The sequence below is a fragment of the Zootoca vivipara genome, chromosome 7, assembly GCF_963506605.1.
Source record: "Zootoca vivipara chromosome 7, rZooViv1.1, whole genome shotgun sequence".
Taxonomy (NCBI): Eukaryota; Metazoa; Chordata; class Lepidosauria; order Squamata; family Lacertidae; genus Zootoca; species Zootoca vivipara.
Genome location: NC_083282.1, coordinates 27,553,919 through 27,580,460, shown reverse-complemented (window position 1 = coordinate 27,580,460; position 26,542 = coordinate 27,553,919).

The window sequence follows — 26,542 nt, the reverse complement described above, 5'->3', positions numbered from 1 at the left end:
CTTTTTTCAAAATCATGGCAATAATCTTTCCCTGACTTTTCTACTAAATCCGCATTTTATTGCCAATATAGAGGTGCCTGAAGGAATTGAGAATTTATCCGAACCCATAAATCACAGCACACATTGGACAGCACTTTAATAATGTCAACTCTATCAGTGAAAATAAGGAAATCTCATGTAAGAAGTGGGAGCCTTCTCCCGTATTTCTATGATGCCAACAATGGATTTGGAAGAAAATAATCTTCTCCAGTCACCTTTTTTCCTTAAATGACTGTTTTTGCTTTGACCAACTTGTTCACTTAGCCTTATCAATATTGTTGTTCAAAGATGTGGATTGGACAGCTAAGGGTATGTTCAGATGACGTGCTTGTTGATAGGCATGGCCAAATGTATATATTTATTTATCTTCTATAGATACATTCGTGCTCAAAAAGTTTACAGAAAATAATCTGTGTTGTTCTTGTTTTTATGTATTTTGTTTTAATTTTGTACTGTATTTGTATTTTGTGAGATCTATGGATGAAGGGTGGTATACAAATTTAATAATACAGTGGAACCTCGGTTTATGAACACCTCGGTTTACGAATTTTCGGTTTACGAACGCCGTGAACCCATCTGGAACGGATTAATTCACTTTCCATTACTTTCAATGGGAAAGTTCGCTTCAGTTTATGAACAGACTTCCGGAACCAATTGTGTTCATAAACCGAGGTACCACTGTAATAATAATAATAATAATAATAATAATAATAATAATAATAATAATAATGCTAAAAAATCAACAATAAAGCTTAAGCAATATGCCAATAAACAAAATTCATCACCTTTGCAGCCCAAAGTAGCCCCAAAGGTGATGACATTGCCACCCCACTCCCCCCCCCACCGCTGCAAAAAATGCCAGCTCCATTATGATAGACTAATATGGCTGGAGGGTGTGAGAAGGCAGATGGAAACAGTGTCTCTCTCTCCTCACAGTTTTTTCTGATAGCAGAAGTTTTAAGATGTCATAAATAAGCTCAAGGTATGGCTTGAGAAACTCAGATTGTGCCGCCTTGGGGCCAGTTCATACATCTGAAGCTACATGGAGGAAACAGCCTCTGCCCTGGCATATGCAGTTATGATGGCCACTTCCCGAGAGGTGGAGCTAGCTGCTCTGGCACCCCGGAGCAGCGCACATGCTGTGCACCCAGGGGGCCATGGGGCGGGGTGAGCATCCCAGGGGGCAGGCCGCCCATGGGGGGTGCAGCAAGCAGCCCATGGCGAGCTGCTTCCTGGGCAGGGGAGGGAGGGAGCCATGCCACTTTGCCAGCAACCTTCCTCCCTTCCCTCTTCCTGTGACAGCTCAGGGAGGCTCTGCCCCCCAGGAAGCAGACTGGGAGGGAGGGCAATGGTGCACCGCCCTCCCGCGACTCCCAAGCTTCCCCTGAGCTGTCATAACAAAGAGGGGAGAGGGGGAAGGCCGCTGGCAAGGTGACGCAGCTCTGACGGCTGACAGCTTGGGGTAGGCTTGGGAATCATGGGCAGGCGGTGCGACGAATGTCACCCCCCCCTCAGTGAGGGCACCCGGGGTGAGCCGCCCCCAACGCACCCCCCTTCTTCCACCCCTGCACTTCCCCCGGCATTTTTCACAAATGTGGTGCGTAAAATATGTACTGCCTCATTGCCTCTTTGAATTGTGATGTGGATGTTTCCTTCCTTACAGTTCTTACTTGAATGTAAGACCTACGTGAGCAATAATGTTATAAATGCTTCTCTCCTAAACAATGATTGGGAATGGAAATAAACACTGAGAGGGGCTGAAAGGCTCTTCTGTGAAAACATTATCCAGCCTGGCGATGGCTGACTCAAATTAAGCCTTGCCTGCACAGGGGAACCAGCAGTGCAGATCCAGCCAAAGTGTCTATATTCTGTTGAAGCAATTACTCCTGTCCAGGAGTCCAAAGCCCATTTCTGGGAATATTCCTAGTAGAAAAATGTGGTTAACATCCAGATTCCTAACAAGCAGGGGTAGAAAAATGTCAAGAATGGTAAATCCAACTGTGATTCAAAGTTGGCAAAGTTGCTTGAAACTACTGTCTATCAGCATTTGCCTATTTCCAGCCTTTAATAATAACATGCTGCAACGAACCCAAGGACTTTGCCACCAATTAATATGCGACAAACCCAGTCCCGGCGTTGTCACTAAACTTTCGGGGATTCTTCTTAATATGTGACGAAATGTCCTCCCTCTCTATTACTAAAAATGTGGCACAGGAATCCAGGGGTGGAACCACCCTCCCTTCTTCTCCTGCCGTCTTAAAATAAACCCCTTTTACTTGTGGGTTTCTTAGTAAAGAGAGTCTTCCAGCTTACGTGGCCTTGTATCTTGAGAAACTCTTGGCTGTTTGACGGAATAACCTCCTGCCTACAGTAAAGGGTCTCACTCAGTCTGATTCCCCACTGCAAAAGTTTGCCCTTTCCACTCTGACAACTTTGTGGCATCCCCAGGTTATCCTCCTAAGCCCCTTCAGTGTAACTCTAAGACACAAACCGTTGCCTCTATTCCCAAGGTAAGTTTTGTCCTCTATTGAGCCACCACTTCTGTGAGTTTAGATACCCAGCTGGAATAACTAAGCACATCCACTAACATTTAAGAAAGCTTTATTTAGACTAGATGACTTCTAAATGCGTAATGGTTTCATGTGTACAGGCTCTTAGATCATATTCCTAGTTTCCTTTAACAATGGCTAGATAATATAATTCAATTAAACTCCTCAGAACACTTTAAGATCTCCTACGCCTACCCACACTCTCCCTCGCTCCCACAACCCTCTCCCAATTCCCAGAACTGCCTTCCATCCCTTTTAAACTCCTGGCAGTCCCGCCCCTCAGGAATGGAATGCGTCATTTATCTAGGAGGTTGGGGTTTAACTCTTTGCACCCTGGGGTTCTATTGCCAACCAGACCAATCCGTCACACATGCCTATATCAGATTATATCATATGCTTCTCTGCCTGTACACATGCACACATAGGCTAATTTGGAGCTTGCATTTCCACTATAATAACCTTAGGGGGTAAGCAGAGCAAGACAGGTATCAAAAATAGCATTTTTGAAGATGGGGACATCATTTGCCCACTTCCAGTCTGCAGGGACCTCGCCTGATCTCCAAGAAAAGCTCTTGCACGTGAACAAAAGCACCAGTTGAAATAATCCCAACACATCCTTTGCATTGGGATTAAAATAAATAAATAACCAGCACCACCAAGTTAGCTTACGTGTTATCAAAAACATATAATAAATTTAATAACACATGCCTTGCAACTTTATAAAATGGTTTGTATAACCACAGATATTAAAAAAACCCTGTTAATAATAACATTTTAATGCACAACTAAAATTATCATGAAATACTTTGTAATCTACAAACATCACTGAATAAGACCAATTCATGGCCCAGACAACATTTGATATTTTAAAGCTTTTGGTTTTTTAACATTTGTGGCCATACACATGGTTTTATAAAGGTAAATGCTAAAGATATTATATAATGTATTTTTAGCGGGCAATACAATTTGCTATATAAAGTATTCAGAAAATGTATCAGTAATTACGCAGTAATTAAGAGAAGCAAAGAGAGGTAGAAGTAGTAAAAGAATAGTAATTTTCAAAAAGAAACATTGCATCAATTCACAGGACGCAATTAAGTAATAATAACAGAAAGTGAATCTGTCTTTGCAGAGCAGATTATTATGTATAGATTTTACAATATATACTCGAACTTGGTGGTGTCTGGTAGTCCTCCCCCATCCCCAAGTGTTTGTGGGTTTGATTTCCTTTCCTCCCCCTCTTAGTTCTTCTTCTGCTTCAAAATAGGGTATACTGCAGAGGTGTGAACCCTGTTCATTATGGAATTTGGTGACCCTAGGAACATTACAATCAGCATTCAAAATTGAATTGCAATGCAGTTAAGAAAAAAAGGGAGATAAACGGTAAACATCTGAGGCAAATGTACTTGTGATATAGCAGCGTACGGACACATAAATTATTTTTTAGCAAGCCTACTACTGGCAAGCAGTTCAAAAGGAACGCAAGATAGGAGGCTATGGTGGCAAGGACGGTAGATCTAAGCAAAAGAAATGTTTGTTGTGGCTGAAAATAAATTGCTATTCAGGGAATGCTTTTAGTCCCAACAAATATGCACTCAATTCCTAGAGGGGTTCCTTAATCCTATCGGAGTTTACTTTCTGCCATAATCAAAAGTTATACTTTGGATTCAACTTGAATTAAAGGACACCCATGGTGAAGGGCTGATTCCCACCCCCTCTCCCAATCAACAAAGCAGTGATCCAAGCAAATCAAAGGTTGCAGGATGGAGGGAGACACTGAGGAAAAAATCAGACAAAATTTTCAATCAGGAACAATCAGGTTCTTGTAGATCTTTCTTCCCCCTTCCCTTTCCTGCTTAACTAAGTAAATACACCCGCAGTTCCACTACTTTGCTGCACAGGAGGAGCAGCAGGAAGCGGATGGTAAAGTAACATGAGCAGCCGGCACTTTATCGAAAAAGGGAAATACAAGAGATATTGATATCATAAATTATGCAATGACAATGTATGTTACCTGAAATATGTAAGTAGATAGGCAGGCAGGTAGATCTGAGGATTTGCAATGCTGGTTACATAACCTTGTATGAACTGAAGTTTTTGAAGATGTTGCAGAGTTGCATTGACATCTCTTTAATGTCAAATATCTGCTCCTTGCCAAGGAAGTAATCACAGGTGGGATGCATATAGAACTCTCAGACAAAGAGAAAGACAGGCTTATTTAATGAAACGTCTCATGTCCTACCATGCCTGCAGGTTCAACCAAGGTGTTTCTAATACTTCCCAAATCTAAAAGGGCCCTGAATGTCAGAGGGCTGAACTACACATTACATAGAAGCACTTTTTGGAAAAGTAACTGCATTGGAAGGGAGAAATGGTTTGGATCAGGGCCATGGTGCTGTGAAAGGGATCCAACTTTTTAAGCCATCAACTTTAAGCCATCCTGCAGGTGGAGAGGCAGGAAAGCCCCACCCTGCATAATCGGTCACATGACACTGTACGCACACACTATTTGAATTGTGATGTCCATCAACATTGGAGGTGGGCGGCCCCCTCAAATATTTTATTGGGGAGGAGGCCGAAGGGACCGCAGCCCCTAGGAGTTGGCTGCTGTGTCCCGTCCACAGCTAATATCAGATTCTGGCAGTGATCTGGAGACTAATAACAGCAGAAACAATCACCAAAATCAGTGACAGGTTTGTGAGAGGGGTTGGGGATCAGATACCCCTTTTATGTCCAAGTGCCTACGTTCTCTTTTTCTCTCTTTCTTAGCCTAACTGGCAGTTTCACATTTTCCTTTTTATCCAGATATTTCTATGACATGCCCATACATAAGCCCAAGGCACCACTTTAACTTGCTCCTGCTACTGTATCTTCCAGTCCCGGATCCAAAGTGCCCCTGTCTACTTCTCCTAAAATTACTTTGCTGCAAAATACCATGACGGTTGATTTTCTCTACAATCGAGGCAACTTGTGAGGCTGTTAATCTGTGGACCCTTTTGGAGTTTTGTAAATGAGATCTTGTTGGTTGTCATTTTCAGGGCCTCCATCATTCTGACTGGTTTCCAGAGCAATAAAGTTATGGGCAGTTGCTTTGTCTCATTATCTCTTGGAAAAATACAGGGTATTCCCCCCCCTTTTCTCTTATTGCTCCACTAACTTCTCCAAACATTCATTTCACTTTCAAGAAGACAGAGACAACTGAAACCATGCAGAACCTATATTAACAAAAACAAGAGAATTCCAGCAAAGTTCTAAGCGCTAAAATAAACAAAACCCAAATAGGTTCAACTGCTAGGATTTTATTTTCCCTTCTCATTTTTCAGTTTTATATTGAAGAATTTAATAAGAAAAGCAGAGGGGAAGGGGTAAAGACACGATTCCCATGAAGGAACCCATTCAGACTAATCCTAGGAAAATACTGTTAAGACCATGAGAGCTCTCCTGGATCAGACCAAAGGGCCACATACAGACATGAATACAGCAGCATTCTGCCTATTAGTGCAGACCCTCCAAGTGCCCCTGCTTTCCAGGGATGTCCCTGATTTAGAGAAGCCACCCCAGTTTCTGATTTGATCCCAGAATGTACCATTTTTCCTTAGGATGTCCCTGTTTTCACTGGAGAAATGTTGGAGCGTATGGAGTTATCCGTCCCCCGAGCCGTCTGAAGGCAATCCTGTATAGGGAAGTTTTTTTTTAATGTTTAATGTTTCATTATGTTTTTATATATGTTGGAAGCTGCCCAGAGTGGCTGGGGCAGCCCAGTAAGATGTGTGGAGTATAAACAGTAAAATTATCATTATGGAACAGGACGTCCCAATTTTCATTGGAGAAATGTTGGAGGGTATGCTAGTGAGTCCAGCACCAACTGGTATTCAGTGACATACCACGTTTAGTACTGGAGTAACTCCAGAGCCATTACAGCTGTGGCAGTCAATGACAGCCTTATTCTCAAGGAGTCAGTCTAACCCCATTTTAAAGCTATCAAAGTTGAGGGATATCACTACATTCGTAGCAAACTCTGTGAACTGTATGGAGAAATACTTCTTTTCGTGTGTGCTGAATCTCCCAGCATTCATCGCATCCCCTCCTCCAACATTTCTCAGATGGGAATACATACATCCTATTCATAGCTGCCAAGTCTCCCGTTTTCCCCGGGAAACCCCCGTTTTTACTTACCTTTTCCCGGTGGTCCCCCGTATCACTTCGTCTCCCGTTTTTCTCCGTTATTTTCTCCTGCCGGCGGCCATTTTTTTCCTTTCTGATTTGCCCTTCTATGGGCACAAAAAATGGCCGCCGCCGGCTTCAAAAGTCGCATCTACGCATGACCAGAAGTGCGTAGCTGCGACTTCCGGTGGCGGCGACGGCCATTTTGGTGCCCATAGATGGGCGGGGCGACACCGGAAGTTGCGTCGACGCACTTCCGGTCATGCGTAGAAGCTACTTTTGAAGCCGGCGGTGGCCATTTTTGGTGCCCATAGAAGGGCAAAGCGACACTGGAAGTTACGTCGACGCAACTTCCGGTGTCACACGGCTGCCGGTCCCGGATTCTGCAGTACTATTCTACCCTCCAACATTTCTTTGGTGAAAATAGGGACATCGAAAAGCAGGACCTTCCCAGGGTCGGATCAGAAACTAGGACGGCTTCTGTAATACTGGGACTGTCCCTGGAATATCGGAGAGTCTGTATGACCCAAGGATCAAAAACCTTTCCTTATGCACTTTCTCCACACACCATGTATCATTTCATGTCTCCTTTCCCGTGCCTTTATTCCTGAGCTAAAAAGCTCCAAATGTTGTAAACACAGAGGAATTGTTCCAACCCCTTGATCTTTTGGGTTGCCCTTTGGCCGGCTCTACAGTATCCTTTATGAGGGTTGGGGACACAGTACCCATGTATACACCCACTTTTCCATAAATCTGTACAAAAGTATTTTGATATTGGTGGTTTTGTCTTAAAGGTGTAGTGAAGGCTCATACAGTCGTACCTTGGGTTACGAACACCTCGGGTTACGAACACCTCGGGTTACAAACTCCGCAAACCTGGAAGTATTTTCGCTGTGCAAGCTGATGCAACAGCACGAATACAAATTGAATCTCTGGACCATTGTGAGGGTGAGTCTGTACTGTAGAATGGCTCTCCGGATTGGGCTATATCCTCCCCATTGGTTTTCACAGAGTTTAAAAATGAACACTATGAGAGAGAAACATATAGAGGAACAGGCCACCACAACTTTAAAGAGACTGTACTAATTAATATTATCTGAGGAGATGGAAATCCATGTTCAGATCAGTTGCTTTAAAGTTACAGCACCATATCTGAGCTTCTTTCTTTCTTTTTTCAAAGAAGGAAGTGTATAATAACCCATGTGAATGATATTCTGGGCTGAGGGTACGCTATAATTTCAAAATAATTGCACATAAGCCTGGAATCTGAGCCGCGTATCTCTTTCAAAAGTGGAAATTTTATCCACTGCATGTGGACATTTATTAAAAATTAAACGGTGATAAATAATTCACAAGTCGCAAATCTGAATGAGGTTTCACAGTTTGGGAGGAATCTTAAGTAGCTTTTAATTATATGATTAACTGTTTCCTCCCTTCCCCCCCCCACCAAGGACTGAAACCTCAGCTGCCTGCCCAGTTATCACATGGATGTGTTTGTACTGTATCCACCTTCGCGTGGAAGCTCAAATCCCACCTTCTCTCCGCTAAGGGCAAGCTCCCGACTTTTACTTGTAGCATATGGTAGCATTTTATTTCATATTTCTATTTATAAATACTTGATTATTACTTACAAAAGAAACTTGCACATGCAGCCTCGCTGGTTCCCAGCTATGCAATAACTGTGAGCATTCTTGCATTGCGCTTGCCTCAGCAAAACGCCCAGGTACGGCAGCCATGACTATAATTATAGCCTTTTATTATATCTCCATGTGTTAATTATTAAAAAAATAAAACATGTTATAAAATCTTAATTCCTTATTATCTTTTTACAGCTAACAGCTAGAGGAGCGTAATGAACTTCTCATTTTCACTCCCAGCAATCTTATTGCATATTATAGCCGAAGCAAATATTATGCTTTTGCTGAATGGACAATATTTGTCAGGTTATTTGGAAGGCTTTAAGTCTGTTGCAAAGGAAGCTAGGTTTCAACCAGGAACATGGCCTGCTATGAGGCTATGAAGGCCCTAGGAGCTCATCCAGTGTGACACATTTCCACATATATTAGTACAGGCATCCCCAAACTTCGGCCCTCCAGATGTTTTCGACTACAATTCCCATCCTGAATTAAATCTTCCCTGCAGCACAGAAACCGGGACGGAGGGGGGAGCTGTGAGGAGCTTTCAGCAAGGCCTCACAGCTGGCTCTGAATGAGTTGCAAGAATGACACGTTCCTAAAAAATGTTTGACGAGGTGAGGTGGAAAGAGGTGGAAGAGTGAAGTCAAATGTGCACTGCTGTCATGGTCCGGTCGGCGGGCGGTTGAAGCCCTGGCTGGGGACGTCAGGACCAGAGGCAAGATGGAGGTGTAGAAGCAGGAACAGGTGCAGGGCTCAGGGTCCAGTAGCAGGCAGTCGCAGGGTCAAGGAGCAAGGCAGAGGCGAAGGTCTGGGAGTCAAGGAGCAAGGCGCCAGCAAGGCAAAGGTCCAAAGGTCGAGGATCAAGGCGTCGGCAAGGCAAGGGTCCAATTCCCATCTTCCCCGACCACTGGTTCTGTTAGCTAGGTATCATGGGAGTTGTAGGCCAAAACATCTGGAGGGCCACAGTTTGGGGATGCCTGTATTAGTAGCTTCCTAAGTCACACACAGCCATGGAACACATTTTAAAACAACAAATGCTACAGCCCTTCCTGAAAAGTACCACATATGACTGTAGGGGGAGGAATGGTACATTTGAAAACACATTTACTTCACGTAGAAAGCAAAGAATGTCAAGGAGAACACATTTTTCCACACTCTACACAGTACATAAAGGTAAAGGGACCCCTGACCAGTAGGTTCTGTTGCAGACGACTCTGGGGTTGCGGCGCTCATCTCGCTTTACTGCCCGAGGGAGCCAGCATACAGCTTCCAGGTCTGGCAAACCAGAGCAGCGCACAGAAATGGCATTTACCTTCCCGCCGGAGTGGTACCTATTTTTCTACTTGCACTTGACGTGCTTTCAAACTGCTAGGTTGGCAGGAGCAGGGACCAAGCAATGGGAGCTCACCCCATTGTGGGGATTTGAACTGCTGACCTTCTGATTGGCAAGCCCTAGGCTCAGTGGTTTAACCCACAGCACCACCCACATCCCACACAGTACATAGAAGTAGTCAAAATGTCAAATGTGGAGTTCCCCCTCCAGTATCAAATGCAGTTATAAAATGAAACAGGCTCCGGGTGGCTTTACTGTTTGCGGGGAGCTGAATGTGAAGTTTAGTTTCAGCCTCACAGAACAACCAGATTCTTCCCCCCCCCCAACCACAGAATAGAATAAAAGTTGCAGAGCTCCACTCAAGGAAGGAGGAAATGAGGAACAGTGAAGCGGTACCATACCACTTTAAAGAGTCATGGCTTCCCCCAAAGAATCCTGGGAGCTGTAGTTTGTTAAGGGTGCTGAGAGTTGTTAGGAGACCCCCATGTCCCGTCCCAGAGCTACCATTCCTAGAGTTCCCTGGGAAGAGGGATTGACTGTTAAACAACTCTTTGACAGGGCTAGGGGTCTCCTAAAAAGTTCTAAGCACTCTTTTAAAAAAAACTACAGCTCCCAGGATTCTTTGGGGGAAGCCATGACAGTTTAAAGGGGTACTACACTGCTTGAAATGTATAGTGCCTTCGGCATCCTTAGAGCAGACCCAATGAAATTGGAACAACAATAACTTTCTTTCGTTTCAATGGGTCTGCTCTATGCAAGTTTGGATCAAGGCTGAACTGAGACTTTCCCTGTGCCTTTACAGTTATTGTTTCTCCTCTATGATGCTCTGAGCGCATCAGTGGAAGAACAGGGTAGAAAATCATTAAGAAACAGCATTGTCATTATCATTCCTGGAAGAAACTGCTTTTCTGATGCAACAGGTACCAGCTGGGCGGCAGTGCAGAATCAGTTTGGTTCTGCTGGTGCAACCATGCAGCCCAGGCCTCTCCACCGCCTCACCTCTCCTCCTTGGGTGACCAAGTGGCATGTATGGCCAATAACTGGTGATGGGCAACCACAAGAGTCCTGCTCTCCCTTCTTGTGGTTCTTTTTTCCTTTCTTCTCCAAATGGACACGCATCCTGTACAATACAGACCCTCCAAGTGTCCCTATTTTCCAGAGACAGTCCCAGATTTACAGAAGCCGTTCTAGTTTCTGATTTGATTCCAGAATGTCCCACTTTTCCTTAGGATGTCCTTATTTTTATCAGAGAAATGTGGGGGGCAAGGACTTAGGCAACCCCGGAACCAAGTTACTATGCAACCTTTAGAAGACATCTGAAGGCAGCCTTGTATAGATTTATTTTGTTTTTATATACGTTGGAAGCCGCCCAGATGGGCAACCCAGTCAGATAGGTGGTATATAAATAATAAAATGTTGTTGTTGTTGAATAGGAAGCCCCTATTTTCATTGGAGAAATGTTGGAGGGTATGAAAATATAGGCATGGCCTTTGCCAAGTAGAGCACATGCACTCTTTGCTGGGAGTGAGTCCCACTGAAAATAATGGGAGTTCTAAGCAGAATTGTGTTGTCAGTAGCTTTGTATACAAAGTTCCTTTTGCTGCAATGGCACAAGCTTCTTCTTTTTTCTTTAACTGAGGATTGCTGAAGCAACTCCATAGGACCAGGTTATTCACATCCATTAACATATTGAAGTTAATGACCCTCTCCTTGCTGTAGTTTAAGCTCCGGAGGCTTTAGCCGAAAGAGTTTGTAGCATGAAGAGCATTGTCCTCTAGAAGAACAGATTGTGGTGTAAACAGCTTGTGATGTATATGGTCTTCTGCCAAAGTGGGAGTCATTGCTTGTCCCCGTGTTCTTGTTTGCGTGACCCTCCGCACAAGAATGAAGATATATAGCATTCTGTCTCCCTTGCCAGGTGGGAAGCAGGTGGTGTGCCTCGGCCATATGGGGTGACAGCAGCATCTCTCAATTAATACTTGAAAATGAATAAATAGAATGTTTTAATAAATGTTTCAGTAGCTCTAATAGAAAGGGGAAAAGGCTTTAAGAAGCTATTATGTCTGAGGCTCTATTGTTACAGCAGAGTTGAAATGACTTCCTTCAGGGGCATAGCCAGGATGAAAATCAGGGGGGGCAAGGGGCGGGGCAAGGGGTGGGGCCAAGGGGCGGGGGGAGGGGCCACAGCAGGGCAAGGAAAGCTCCCTTCTCCCTTGCCAGCTTTCCCTCCTCCCGCCCCGGCGATCGCGGAGGAGGAGGAGGGGATCAGCCCGAAATTGGGCTGCTCTGACTCCCTCCTCCCCCTCCGCGATCGGCAGGGGCGAGGGGGAGCCAGGATCAGCCCGAAATTGGGCTGCTCTGACTCCCTCCTCCCCCTCCGCGATCGGCAGGGGCGAGGGGGAGCCAGGATCACCCCGAAATCGGGCTGCTCCGACTCCCTCCTCCCCCTCTGCAATCGCCGGGGCAGGTGTAGGGAAAGCCCCAGAGCCGCGCAAAGCAGTTGCCTGGCTTTCCCTCCGCCCGCTCCACAGCCAGCCAGGGAGAAGGGAGACGGCACCGGGCGGGCAGCGGGGCAGGCTGGCCAGCGGCCCTGCTTCTAGGGGGGGCAATTGCCCCCTCCTGCCCCCCTGCCTACGCCCATGACTTCCTTCCATTTGTATTTGTTTTTGTGAGCTTTAAGAAGTGCTTTCTGCTCCCCCTGTTATTCAGCCCTCATGACAAACATATTCACACAGTTTTTGGTACTGTTCTCAGAGTCATCTTCTTCCTTCTTTGCTGTCATGCTCCTCAGCTTCATTTGCCCATGTTTCAAGTTAATCCAGTTGGCCTGTCATATTTTGTCCATAGCATGGCAACGTTACTAGGTGGATGATATATTGCAGATCTTCATCAACAAAACCATGGTTGCTGCCACAGCCGGAAGGTGTCAACATTCTTTGTGGAAATTGAAGTGAGGCCCAAAACATGTTGCTGTTTGAGGTGGAGCAACAAATTACACACACACACAGAGAGAGAGGGGGGGAGGGAGGGAGGGAGGCCTTCCATAAATAATCCTGGGAACTATAGTTTTCAAAGGATGCAGAAAGTTGTCAGGAAATTCCTCTTCCCCTCAGAGAGCTGCAATTCCCAGTTACCTGGGAAGAGGAATTGATTGTCCAACCACTGAGGCTTGAAGCTCTGTGAGGGGAATAGAGGTCTCCTAAAGACTCTCAGCACCTTTAACAAACCAGTGTTCCCAGGGTGCTTTGGGAGATGCCAGCACTGTTAAAGTGTATGAATGATTTACATACACTGTGTGTTTTTGGCTTCATTTTCTAATTTTTTCCAGTCTCAAGTTGTATTCCACATTTTCACATCGATTTACATTTTTTCAAAGTCCTTCTGAAAATTCTTATTTTATTTGTTTGTTTGTTTTATTTATTATTAAATTTGTGTACTGCCCTATACCCGCAGGTCTCAGGGCAGTTCATCAACATTTAAGTGCAAATTTCTCCTAATATATGCATTTATGTATCCAGTTTTGTATACTATGCACATTTTTTGCAATGAAATTTCCCCTAAGGTAATACATATTTGTGTTGTATACTGCCCTATACCCACAGTTCTCTGCGCAGCTCACAAGATTATTTAATTAATATGTGAACATTATGTGAATGTTAATATATCCTGCTGCTTCCCTCCTCTTCATCCACCAGTGCAACGGAAGCTGAAAGAGCAGCACCAGTGAGAGGTGTGCAGTGGCAGCAAAGCAGGATGGTTGCTGGGGAGATGCCCTGGCTTGTCCTGCCTGTTCCTCTGAGGCTCACCTGCCTCCCTCCACCTGCCTGCCTGGGCCACCTGCCTGCTGTTCCGTGGCCGTGCTGCAGTTCACATGACCGTCTATTGTCAGCCATGTAAACTGCAGCGTGACAACATCCTTACATTTACATGTATATAGGAGGAAAGTTGTGGTCCTGGTATAAATCCATTACTCACACCTCACGTCTTCATGGGTGTGGCAGTAAACACTGGAGTGACCTGCGGCAAACACAGTGGCTGCCTGAAATGGAAAATAGGTCTGGGACTCCTTAAACTGTCCCAAGAATTCTCTCCCTGGTTTGTATATCGGTAATATACATGCATGAATCCTTGTGATGCATTTTTGTGTAGGTCAGGGAAAGGACAAAAGTAGTTTGAAAGAAAAGTAGGGAACAATATAAATTATTATTATTATTTTTGAATAAACACACATTTTTGTATCAATTTTCCCACTGAATAAGTCATGATGGATGAAATAAAATGGCAAGGGGCAGCTTGAAGATGTAATGTGAGAGAGGGAAAACTGCTTAGGGAGTATCTGAGATATCACTAGTTGCAAACTCAGAAGCTCCTCTGTTTAGTGTCTAACAAGATATCCTGGTTTGCTCTAACAAGTACTCTGTAGAAACCACCATACCTGCGTCTACATGAGGCTCGCCTCATACAGGTCATTTAAAATGGAACTTGGCAAAGGATTGAAACAATAATCTTTTTAAAAAATACCACAGGGAATATTGCTATATTAGCAAAGAAATGCACTAAATGACCCATAAGGGATTTTCCATCTCTAACTTCTGTTACTAGAGCTGTATTGTTGCTTTATAATGTAGTTTTCAAGTACAATCTGGTCCCCATAGAAAAATAATTAATGGAAACAAGTACAAGCTCTGGAGCAATATGTTATTGTTAACATTAATCTTCAAGTGAAAGGAAAACAGTATTAGCTTGTTTGTAAAGAAAATCTTTTTTAAAGAAAAAGAAAAAGAAAAGAAAATTTAAAGCCACATGTCTTAAAAATGAATTTTCAAGGTAACACCTACTGTGGTGTTAATAAAATGGGGTGCCTGGGAAGAAGTGCCCTCTCTTCCTTGCAGAGAATGTTAACAGTGGGTGAAACCAATAAGATGGTGAGACAAGAGGGCTGAACCAGATGGTACAGCCCTAGCCGTAACCAAAGATAACTTTGTTTATTTTTATTTCAGAAGGTTTCCATACTGCTTGACTGTAAGCAAAACAAAGCCTCCAAGTGGTTTAAAAAAAGGAAGGAGGAGCAATTTGTACTGTATACTTTTAACAGCGCACCAGCCCAATATGATGGGACTCGCAGAAGATCACAGCTTCTTTTTCCATTACTAGAGAAGCCGTAAGACGAGGCTGATTTCCATGACTCCTGTCCTCCCACAGGGCACTGCTTACATCAGTCATTTGCACAAGTGAGCAAGCGGCAGTAATGTCTACATGAGCAGCAACTGATGTGACCCAGCCTTCAGGGAGGAATGGAGCCAAAGTCTCACTTGGGGACAGGACTGCAGCTGTTTTTGAATGCAGAAGGCCCCAATTTCAATTCCTGGCATCTCAACGTAGGAGTGGTGCCTGAAACCCTGGAGATTTATTTATTTATTGCTAGTCAGAGTAGACAATTATGAGGTAGGTAGTACATTGGTCTGACTTGCTAGAAGTTCCTACGTTTGTAAGTTATTGGTTCATGTGTACTGGCTTCAGAGTTGTCAGCAATCCTGGGTTTGTTTCTTTAAAACAGGTTTGTTTTTTCCCCACTCAGAAAGACATTTACAGGAAGAAGTGTGCTTTTGATCCAAAACATCAAGAGAAGGAACAGAGGAAGGGGGAGGCTCTCAATAATTTAAGGCAGTCTCCTCATTTGATAACCATTCTCTCCCTAATCTCTTGAACTTCAGGACCAGAGAGTTTGAGCAAGGCTCTGGCATCAAGTCAGGAAATGAGACATCTGCAGTGGGGCGGGGGGGGGGGGGTTCAGGGGCTGGAATCCAGAAGGCAGACGATTAACCAAGCCATATTTTCCATAGAAACTGGTTTCTCTCCTCTTCTGAAATGCGGGTTCACCATTATGGTGAGCACGATTTGCGGTGGGGGCTTGACAAACCACTTCTGAGTTCCAAAGGTGGGGGCATGAGTGGTCACTGTGGAATAGGTCCTCGGCTGTTGCTGGGCAAATTTGGATGTTGCAATTTGATGGGTCAGCCCCCTTGGTATAAAAGCCAAAGAGAGAGGTTTCTCTTTCTCTTTGGCTGCGTTTTTGGGTCCCCACCCTCCCTCCGCTGTTTTTAGGCCTCTGTGTTGACATTGCTGTGCCTCTCATGGGGTGGCCTGTATTCAGGGGCCTGGTAGGAATTTTTTCCATTTGGCTGATTGGCTGGTGCCATCTGGTTTTTGCCTACTGCATAGCAACTTGTAAGGTTGGCGGTTAGGCATTGGTTATTGGTTGTATATGGGGTCTGTTGACTGCATTGGCCCCTTGTGTTAATGCCTGAGTTAGGGGAGATTCTGGTCAGGAATACAGGGGCTCTATGCAGTGTCCATAACCCCGGTAGGGGACCAGCAACACGCATGAGCCTCTGGGAGCCTGAGGGGAGAGCCTATTGGACCTGACTCTCTGTCTCTCCCTGTAGGGTTTCCCCTTGTTGACAAGGCGAGTTTATTTCTGTCCTTAGGTGACAGTTGGAGAACCAATGCCTACGCAACCACTCACTTGTTTGATATTTGTATTTCAATAAAAGTTGTGGCCAAATTCATGCCAAAAACCATTAAACAAAATTCTGCCTATGGTGTAAGTTATTTGAGGGGTGGTTTTGGGGACCTACACACGCAATGCAGAATTTAGAAAAAATGGCAATAAGCTTCTACAACATGTCTCTGCCTACAAGGAATGTGCACACTGCTCAGAAAGAAATTTTACCATTGTTAATTCATAGTTCTCTTTCAATTGTACTGGGAAACTAGAAAAGTCAGGATCCCATTAAAAATTGTTTCAGGACAACAGCAAGAGAAACAGGATCAAAAATGCCTCTGTGCAATATTCTATATCCCCCCCACAAAAAAAAACCCATCATACCAAACCTATTTGCACCCTTCTTATATTTCCCCCTGTCTCTTCTGAGGCCAGGTAACCTCTTTCCTCCCTTCTCCATGGGCATGCTTAACTGATTCAGTAAGTAATAGAGGTCACCTGCTTTAAAAGTTGATGTGCTAAGAAGCTCCATCTGCCTTCTCACAAAACCTGGTAAACCCGGGAGACAGGATTTCTCATTATCTCTTCAGAGCTTTTCTGTTCCAGATTCCACACACAAAAAAAGTATTCAGAATTAGGATATCTCCAAAAAGTGAGGGGGTTTCTTTGTTTCCTCCTTCAGAGTCAGCACTGGATTTGCAGACCATCACCTGAGAGTGACTCAGGATCCCGGCAGAAGCACCTCCCTCTGTATGGGGGTGAAGTCTCCTGAATCAAAAGTAGTCCACCAGCAACTTTCTTCCCGATCGTAATTTTCCTCCCTTTTTTCATTTCTATTAAGCTGCATGACATCCTTGTAGCTACTGCTTGAATGAAAGAAGTGTTATCCTCGTTTTCAACATGACCTAGCAGCTAGGTACCAGCATCCAAGGAATGGCAGCTATTCAGTACTGATCAGTAGCACCTTTATGGGTGAGAACAGATAACATTTCACAAGCATCTTTCAGAGACAGAGCAAGGCAGAGCAGATATACACATTTCCTTGATGGAGTGTGTAAGAACCATATTAAAATACTGTTGCATTATATTCGACTCGTGCTGATCCTAAGATGCTAGCCACAAACTATATGGGCCACTGGATCGTTCTAAAAGAAGGCACAGGACTGAAGAGTAAAATGCACCTTTCTATATCACAGAGGCAGAAAGTCCAAATTGGCATGGCTTTCTTCCCTAGGCAGGAAACTGCCACTAACATATGGGCAATGGGTGGTTTTCTGGCAATACGCCTCTTGTTTCTGAAGCTCCTACAATAATCTTCAAGGAGACCAGAAGGCTGAAGGTGGGTTGATTGTTGTCCTTGGGCTACTGGCTGCCAGTTGCCACCCCAGACATCCGGGCAAATCAAATCCTGCCCATTGTGTTATTTCCAATTAAACACAATTAGAGGCGAAGCCTGAGAAATCCATTCATGGGTTCCTGGCATCTCAGCATGTGGATCTCAGATCAGTGAACCAAAGCGACCTGATTACAGTCCAGCATCACTTTGCACTGATAGTCACTGGGTTCAATCCAGGCTTTTCCCTCAGCAAACAGGCGCTTTTCATTTGCGGAGGGAACCAGGAACCAACACAGTCTCATTGGTAGAGGATGGTGTGGTGTGGTGATTTTGATCAGCCCCCTCTATTCATAAAACTTTGCGCAGGACTGAAATGCACCTCAGACATTAAAGAACGGAACTCTGCAGCACAGACGCAAAGATGACAGGCATATGAAGACAAAGAAAGGAAAGCTATTTTACATATAAAGAAAGGAATGGGACTAAAATGACTTCAGACGTGTCTGTTTCTATTTCATAACGTTTGTCCTGGAGCTTTAGAAGAAGAAGATGAAGAAGAAACTATTACAGAAAGGGGCCATCGAAGAAGAGTAAACCTTGTAACCTTTGAGGCCTCAGATTCCTAGCAGAAAGCCCTGCATTGAGATTGTGTTTTAATGAAAAACAAGCACTGGGGGTATTAAACACACCCAGCATCCCAATACGGCCTCCACATGTATCTCTCTTCAACATTGACATTTCCTGAATTAAATCTTCCCTGCAGCACAGAAACCGGGACGGAGGGGGGAGCTGTGAGGAGCTTTCAGCAAGGCCTCACAGCTGGCTCTGAATGAGTTGCAAGAATGACACGTTCCTAAAAAATGTTTGACGAGGTGAGGTGGAAAGAGGTGGAAGAGTGAAGTCAAATGTGCACTGCTGTCATGGTCCAGTCAGCGGGCGGTTGAAGCCCTGGCTGGGGACGTCAGGACCAGAGGCAAGATGGAGGTGTAGAAGCAGGAACAGGTGCAGGGCTCAGGGTCCAGTAGCAGGCAGTCGCAGGGTCAAGGAGCAAGGCAGAGGCGAAGGTCTGGGAGTCAAGGAGCAAGGCGTCAGCAAGGCAAGGGTCCAAGGGTCAAGGATCAAGGAGTCGGCAAGGCAAGGGTCCAAGGAGCAAGAGGCCAGAGGCAACCAGGCAGGGATAGCGTTGCTGTGGCAAAGAGCTGAAGGGAAATGCTGAGCTTTTATCCCTCCCAGCTCCTGCCACCAGGTGCAGTGAGGTATCAAGTGGCCTCACCTGAGTGACCACTCCTTGCCTCTCCAGCACAAGCTGAGGTCTTCACCTGAGTGGCCACTCCTTGCTTCTCCAGCACAAGCTGAGGCAGGCCCCAGTCCTGCAAAGCACTACAGGCCCCAGAGCCTGCCCATACTCCTGACAACTGCTGCCTTCTCTTTCCAAAGCCGAGCCAATGTTTACTCTGCCACAGCACCTGCCTAGATACCAAGGGCCGCATGGCTTGGGGGCAGCGCAACTCCCACCATGGACAGATAAACAAGCCATGTCCTGAACCCACAAGAGCTTAAGCTCTGGTGGGGGGGGGGGCAATGGTGCACATGCAAGCCCCACTCTCCAACGTCCCCATGTGCAACCAACCCCACGTGCGTTTACTCCAACCAGGGATAGGGGAGAAATTTGAGTAAGCTTGCTTTGGGGGGCAAGCCTATGAAACCGACACTTTCTGAAACAGGACATGAACTGAAAGACAGCCATCCTTCAGAGTTCACCCTTCAAGCTGCACACATAAGGGCAGCTAAGACTGGAACAAGGAGAAACTGGGAGAACCGAAATTGACATCCCTGACACCAACCTTCCCATTCTGAGTTGGGAATGTCTTCAAGGGGCTTTTGCTTGTGTTTGGCTGAACACCAAGAGAAAGCCTGCACCATTTTATTGGAGTCCTTTGCCGCATGGAGGGCTCTCTTTGTGTCCAAGCAATCATGAAACCACTCAGTGTGGGAAGGTCAGGGAGTGAGTGGGCAAGACCAATGCATATAGGAACCTTTGTATGTTCCCCTGCCCTCCTTCATAGTTTGAACATTCCTGAGTTCAGGTGAAAGCCTGAATACACCTACAGACACCACTGTTACTGCAATAAATGGAAGTCAGTTAAGAAATCTTCTTTTCATTTTAAACTGTTTTGCAAGATCAGTCATGCCATGATGTCACCACCAAAGGATGGCTCTTGGAACGCTTTCTCTAGTTTTGTGTGGAGACCTTTTAACCACCCCAGAAATAAATTCAGACAAGACTCAAATTTTAGGTTTGGTTTTTGGCAGAATTTAGGCCACAACTTTATAGATTACCATCAAGTGAGTGGTTGCATAGGCTCTGGTTCGACTAGCTACCTGCAGCCCTGCAGGCAGTGCTGGCTCTGGACACCAATCATAAGCCAGCCTTGGGTGAACACCTGGGACAGTGGCAACAGGGGGGGTCTGCTAGGCCTCCACCCAGATGAGCCCTGGACTCAGGCTCCGGGCACAACCCCGCATAGGGAAGACTAACCATGAGTCCGTGGATTCCTTCTTAAAGGAATACCCAACACATAGGGATGGCTAGGCATCCTGCCACCCTTATCCACCTGAACCAGAGCCTATCCGCAACCTTACAAGTTGTGATGATTTGCTATGCGGCAGGTGAAACCCAAATGGCACCAGCCAATCAGCCAAGTGGGGAAAATTCTTGCCGTGCCCCTGTCCCAACAACAGGCAACACACAACGGCATAGCAAGGTCAATCGCAAGCCCTAAATATAGGGAGAGGTGAGCGGGTCTTCCCATACACTGAGCCCCAAAGAGGAAGCTCATGGCACGTGCACTGGGTTAAATAGTGGTCCCTCGATCGCTTTGACTGACATCCCTCTGGCCCAATTGCACCCCAGATCGAGGGACCACCAATAGGGTGTTGCGGCCACTCCAATGCAGGGTCTGGTTGCCAGGTCCCCCCGCAATACGTGCCTTCTTGTTAGGGAGGACCCAATATGCACACATGTGAACAGTGTTCAGTCACTCACACAGTTTTCTAACAGTTAATAACATATCACCCAGTGTCACCTCAAAAGCAATGTGCTGACATGGAGTCATATCACGCCCCAAACTACCAGTCACCAAGGGCAGATTGATCAGGTTTTTCAAAAGCAATTGATATGCATGCATGTATGAACCAGTCCTTAGTGTCCTTTTCACATTTCTTTGACTGACCCAGAAATTAAAATGCATGTTGGATAAAGAGAGAGAAAAGGGATTTTTTTTTGGGGGGGGGGGGTTTGCTGCTGATATGAATTGCTATAAGAACCAAGGGGGTATCTCTTTAGCTTAGCACACAAATGTGGGAGAGCTGGCCTGGTACATTATGCTGCTTCATAGTGGATGTATCCAAAAGATTCCCACATGGCCATTCAAATACTACACTGCTCATGATTTTCCCAATGCAACAATTAAGCCCTGAAAAATACAATATTTGACGTGAGCCCTGGCAAGAATAATGAGTTGAAATGAGAATAATGAGCTATGTTAGAGGCTATTTTTAAGGAATAGTATGGTAGGAGAGGGACTGTGGCTCAGCAGTCGAGTGCTTGCTTTGCATGCAAAGGATTCCAGGTTCAATTCCAATCTCTAGGTAGGGCTGGGAAATGACTCTTACCTGAAGCCCTGGAGAGTCATCAATGTCAACATTACTGACCTTGATGCCCAGTGACTTAGTATAAGTTAATATCTCTTTTCTCCAATAGCCACTTCAATAGCCACAAAGAATTACTGAAGGCAAATAGTCTGAGTGTCTGCTCTCCTCCACTCCCCAAAAATAAGCAGAGGAAGGGTCTTAATTTTTATCCATAATTCTTGTATTTACTTCTGCTTCCCCCCTTTTTTTTAATTCTTCAATACAGTTCACTCAAGCTTTGGAAATATAATCACTTGATGAACGGTAGTGTAAAAAGGCACTGCTTCCTCCCTCCTTCCTCCTCAGTCAGAGCGAACATTTATTCAACTAGGCAACCCTTGCTGGCTTGATGTTTTATCAAACGGTCACAGCATAGCAAATGGCAGTGTGCAATATGAATGATTAAACCTTTCTAATTATTTCAGGGTTTACCATATCCTGCCCATCTAAGCCTGCTTTAATTGAAGGACAAAAAAGATCTCTAGTTGATAATATATAGACTCCAATTGGCAGATAATTATCATACTCCGTTCTGGGGAGAGTTCTTTGTAAATCTCAGCATATGTCTTTATGTTAAACAATTAAACTACATCTGGATACAGAGAGCAGATCAGCTCATCCCTTGGTGGGCTATGTAAAGAAATGGATTCATTGGTCGGACGACCCCAAAAAGAAGAGAGAGAGAGAGAGAGAGAGAGAGAGAGAGAGAGAGAAATTTGGAGATTAAAAAATGAGCAGGTGTTTGGAAGCAAATTCCCATAATGAAATACGTAGTTTTAAACTGGCAAGGGCATTTAAGCAATAATGAGGAAATGTCATACATTTTATGCAAAAGCACCGGAGGGAAAGACTTTGCTACATGAAATCATAGACACACTGAGATTCTCCAAACTTAAGCATGTAGCCTCAGGGCCTCTGCATTCAGCATAGTTTGCCCTGGAAGTACAATGGCCCTGGAACCTCAAAGAAATACTTAGGACTTGTACAGGGGGGGAGACTCTACTGTTTTCGAAAGTCACTTTTGGGTTGCAAGGCTTATATCTGCCTCCTCTTTGGGCTGGAATAAGTGAGCTTACCTGTGCTCAGGCTGGAGATTGCTGCTGCTGGCGATGCTCCACCTATACCTCTCTATTCTTGTTAAAATAACCAATAGCTTGGACATCTACCAGACAGTACAAGCCCACCAAGTGTCCCAATTTTCCAGGGACAGCTCCAGAATTACAAAAGCCATCCCAAATTTGATCCTGGAATGCCCCTATTTCATCTACCAGTACTGCTGCCGAGCTCAAGGAGGAAGATGAGCCGGCACTTGTCCTGAGTGACGGTGGCAGAGAGGGAGCATCCCAGTATCATTTTACATGAGCATATCATCCCAGTTATCTTTATAATTTCTGTCTGTTCCCATATCTTTCCAACCAGTTTCTCAGCACCCAGCTCTGCTTCCATAGTTTAGTGAACAGTATCCTTGCTATACAGTAGTTAATAGATACAATACCTTTGTTTGATGCATTTTGATATTCCAATTACTTTGGGAGGCATAATCAAGACTCTGCATTTATCTGAACCTGGGACATTCCTTAAATCATTGTTATTACCATTTGCCAGTATGCTTTAGCCCTCTATCAACCCTTTGTTCTCATGGCATATCCAACATTTTTCATTTCCTGTTTTATTTATCTTTTTATTCTTCAGTGGGGTCCAGTACAGCCATTTTTATGCAGTTCTCCTTGCATTACACTGCTGTCAAAAAGTTTGAACCCTTCTTGAATCCCACCCTTCCCTTGGTATCTCATATTACATACCTTTGTTCCATTTTATCTTATAATTATACACTGTTTTACTGTGTTCCCCCTCCGCTGCAATAGTTTGGTAGATTTATGAAATCTTCCGTTTTGGGGGTTTTCCCATAACAACATCTCAAACGCTGCCTTCTCTTCCCAAATCTCTTGATTATTTATCATTTTATTCACAAAGGATCTAATTTGTAGCTATTGATAAATAGATGACACTTTCTACATTTTTTTCTTTCACGTTCTCAAAGGTTTGTATACGCTTCCAACCCTGAAAGCATTCTACCTTATTTTCTTTCCACAGTTGGAAATTTCCCAATCTTCCCTCTGAGTTAAATCTTTCATCGTCTGTAACAAAGCTAACGGGAAGGTTTGGGGCTGATAAAACTTCCTTATAACAGTTCCAGGTTTCCAAACAGATGTTTATTTCACACATTATCTTTTTCCCATTCTGCCACCGCCACCACTTTCTATCTAGGTACTAACCAAGTCTGTTTCTTTCCCCCCAAAATGAATGGATTTTACTTAAGGGTTCAGAAAGACAGCAAACAATTCTTAAGAAAATTATTTTAGGGGTGGGGGAGACTGATTTTGCAATCAAGATGCTACCCATAGGAGCAAATTAAGAAACAAACAGATGCAATCAGCTGTATCTATTCTAGACAGTTAGGTTTCTGGGTCTGAACCAATTCTGAAATGTAAATAAAGTTTTGGGGAGCACATTCATTTTTTTGATGTTTATTTTCTCAAGCAGTTAACCAGACACTTGTATAGGTTCCTTCCTATTTGCCCAGACATTGTAGATGACACTGTATTTGGATTTTTTCCTTACTCTGCTCTTTCATTTTAAAAATTGCCTCTTTTGCAGCATATAAGGTAAAGGTAAAGGGACCCCTGACCATTACCAGTAGGTCCAGTTGTGACCGACTCTGGGGTTGCGCGCTCATCTCGCATTATTGGCCGAGGGAGCCGGCGTATAGCTTCCAGGTCATGTGGCCAGCATGACAAAGCCGCTTCTGGCAAACCAGAGCAGCACATGGAAATGGCGTTTACCTTCCCGCTGTAGCGGTTCCTATTTATCTACTTGCATTTTGACGTGCTTTCGAACTGCTAGGTTGGCAGGAGCTGGGACCAAGCAACGGGAGCTCACCCCGTCACAGGGATTCGAACCGCCGACCTTCTGATCAGCAAACCACAGCGCCACCTGGGCGTTGCAATATATTGCCGTGCATATTTATTGGTTTTTATATTGAGTGATATCACTGGAGTTGGCCCACCGAAATCAATGCATGTACATCCATAGATTTCAATTGGTCTACTCTGAGTTTGTCTTATGTTGGATTACTACCCGCTAAATCTATATGTTATAGGAACAGTTTCCCCATACCTTTAAGAAATACTGTTTAAAAATAAAGATTTCTGCTCTAAACGAGTCTATGAGCTGATTACACAGAAGCATGTTCAGCACTTGATGGCTAAAGAAGAAGAAAATAGTGACTCACTATTTTGTCAGTGAATCACCACTGATCACATACAATAAAAAGAACTTTCTTATTATCTCGTGTCAACTCAGCCACGATGCTTTTCAGTGTATGTCGCCTACACATTTAGCTGCAAACGATTCAAGTTCAGAATTATCAAGTAATGAAGAAAGGTCATGGGCATAAACATTTGAACTTGCCTGCTCCCTAAAGAGCATTTGGATACTCCTCACTGTCCGACTCTGTTGGAAGAATATAAAAGAGGCATTTCTCATCTGAGAAGAGACAGGTGTTTTTTTTAAAGAGTTTCAGAGCTAATGAAGTACATCAGAAAGAAGACAACAAATAGGGGAAAGAATGGAATGACAGAGTGACAGGGGGAAAGATGGAAGGAAGGGACCTATGTGGAATAAATGAAAAATGTTTTTGAGCAGGTTTTAATTCACACATTTGGGAGAAGAGAATATCACACTAGCATTGTATGTTGTTAATATAATAATGCTGACAGTAAATGATGGAAGACCCTGGAGACAGAAAAGGCAGCAACACAACAATAGATGTTTTCAAAAATAGTCAAAATGCATTGTTGTCGCCAGTGTTTGGTGGCGTTTCATACTATTTTAGTAATACCAAACGGTACAGAATATATTGTTATGGTCACCTGAAGCTCTCTCTAACCGGTCTTGAACCTAGTGTTAAAGTAATGAACTATTTTCTGTATTTAGAATACAAGCTCATTTGTTTATGTAGTAAGTACCACATAAGATGAGGTGCCCCCCCTTTTTTAAATGTATATTTAAAAAGAAGAGGAGGGGAAGGAAGACGAATTCTATAAGCATGAACAGACAGGCAAAAAGGTTTCAAAAAGTTTGGTAGGGAAAAAGACGGCAATAACTGCTGTTGATGTTTTGCATGCTGTGAAACATGTAAGAAAACAGATATTTCTTTAAAGATCAAGAGAAGAGAAGAGATGCGCAACAAAAGGAGAGAGATAAGGAATTTGAGTATTAAAAAGGTAGAGGAGAGAGGGAGGGGGAGGGGAGCATACAGGGAGAGAAGTAACTAAGCCATTTTGATGCCTGAGCTGCCCCACCCACCCAACTCTCATGCTCTGGTAGGGCAGTGGGGAGGGTGTGTTTGTTCCAAGGCCCCTCTCAATCTACCACTTGAGCCAAAAGGCTCAGCTTGACACCAGCCCTGGTGGGGAAAGATGGACAATGTTCTTCTAGGCTTTCAGCAAATGTCAAAGCCAAGATGTAGACAAAGGGCATCTTAATTTGAGCAGAATCCAACAGCTCCTACAACGAGTCATTAAAATTGTATAGCAAAATATTCCCTGGCAAGCCTTTTTTTTTTTTTTAGATTCACAAATCAATAATCTAATAAACCATAATGGCTTCTTCAACCCTAAGCCATTATTATCCTTTGTCAAACTCCATGCGCTATTAATCTAAGATACTCACTGCAGCCATTATGTCTACAGTGCCAGTGAATGGTGGGAGAATTTTCAATACTGAGAGGGGTGGACTCCATACTATGTTTTCGAGATGTGAACTCCACAGAGCAGCAGCAACTATGGTCGCCAAACTAAAAGCTCTCCTGGTTTTATTTCAGGAAAACACAGACTAAAAACGCAGCCCACAGTTACATATTTAAAAAGTAAAATGCAGCAATTCAACTCACCTTTTATTAAATGATTACAATAATTCCAGCTCATCTAGCACTTTCCTAAGCATTACAAAACCTCATTATCCATCAATATAGGCTAAACATTTGCAAAAGCCTGCAGAGACTTGAGAATAATAAAGATTCAAAAGAAAAAAGTGCACTTTGAACTCACTCAAAGAACTCGCAAACGTTCTTAATGGATTATTTTCAAGTTTTGGATATAAAATTAACTTTCCATCTTAATACACGATTTGCCAAATTTTAGCTCGGAGTGATGTTTTACAACTAAGTTATAAAACTCTTGACTATGCCAAAGGGAATTATAATGGAAATGCTCACAGACATTT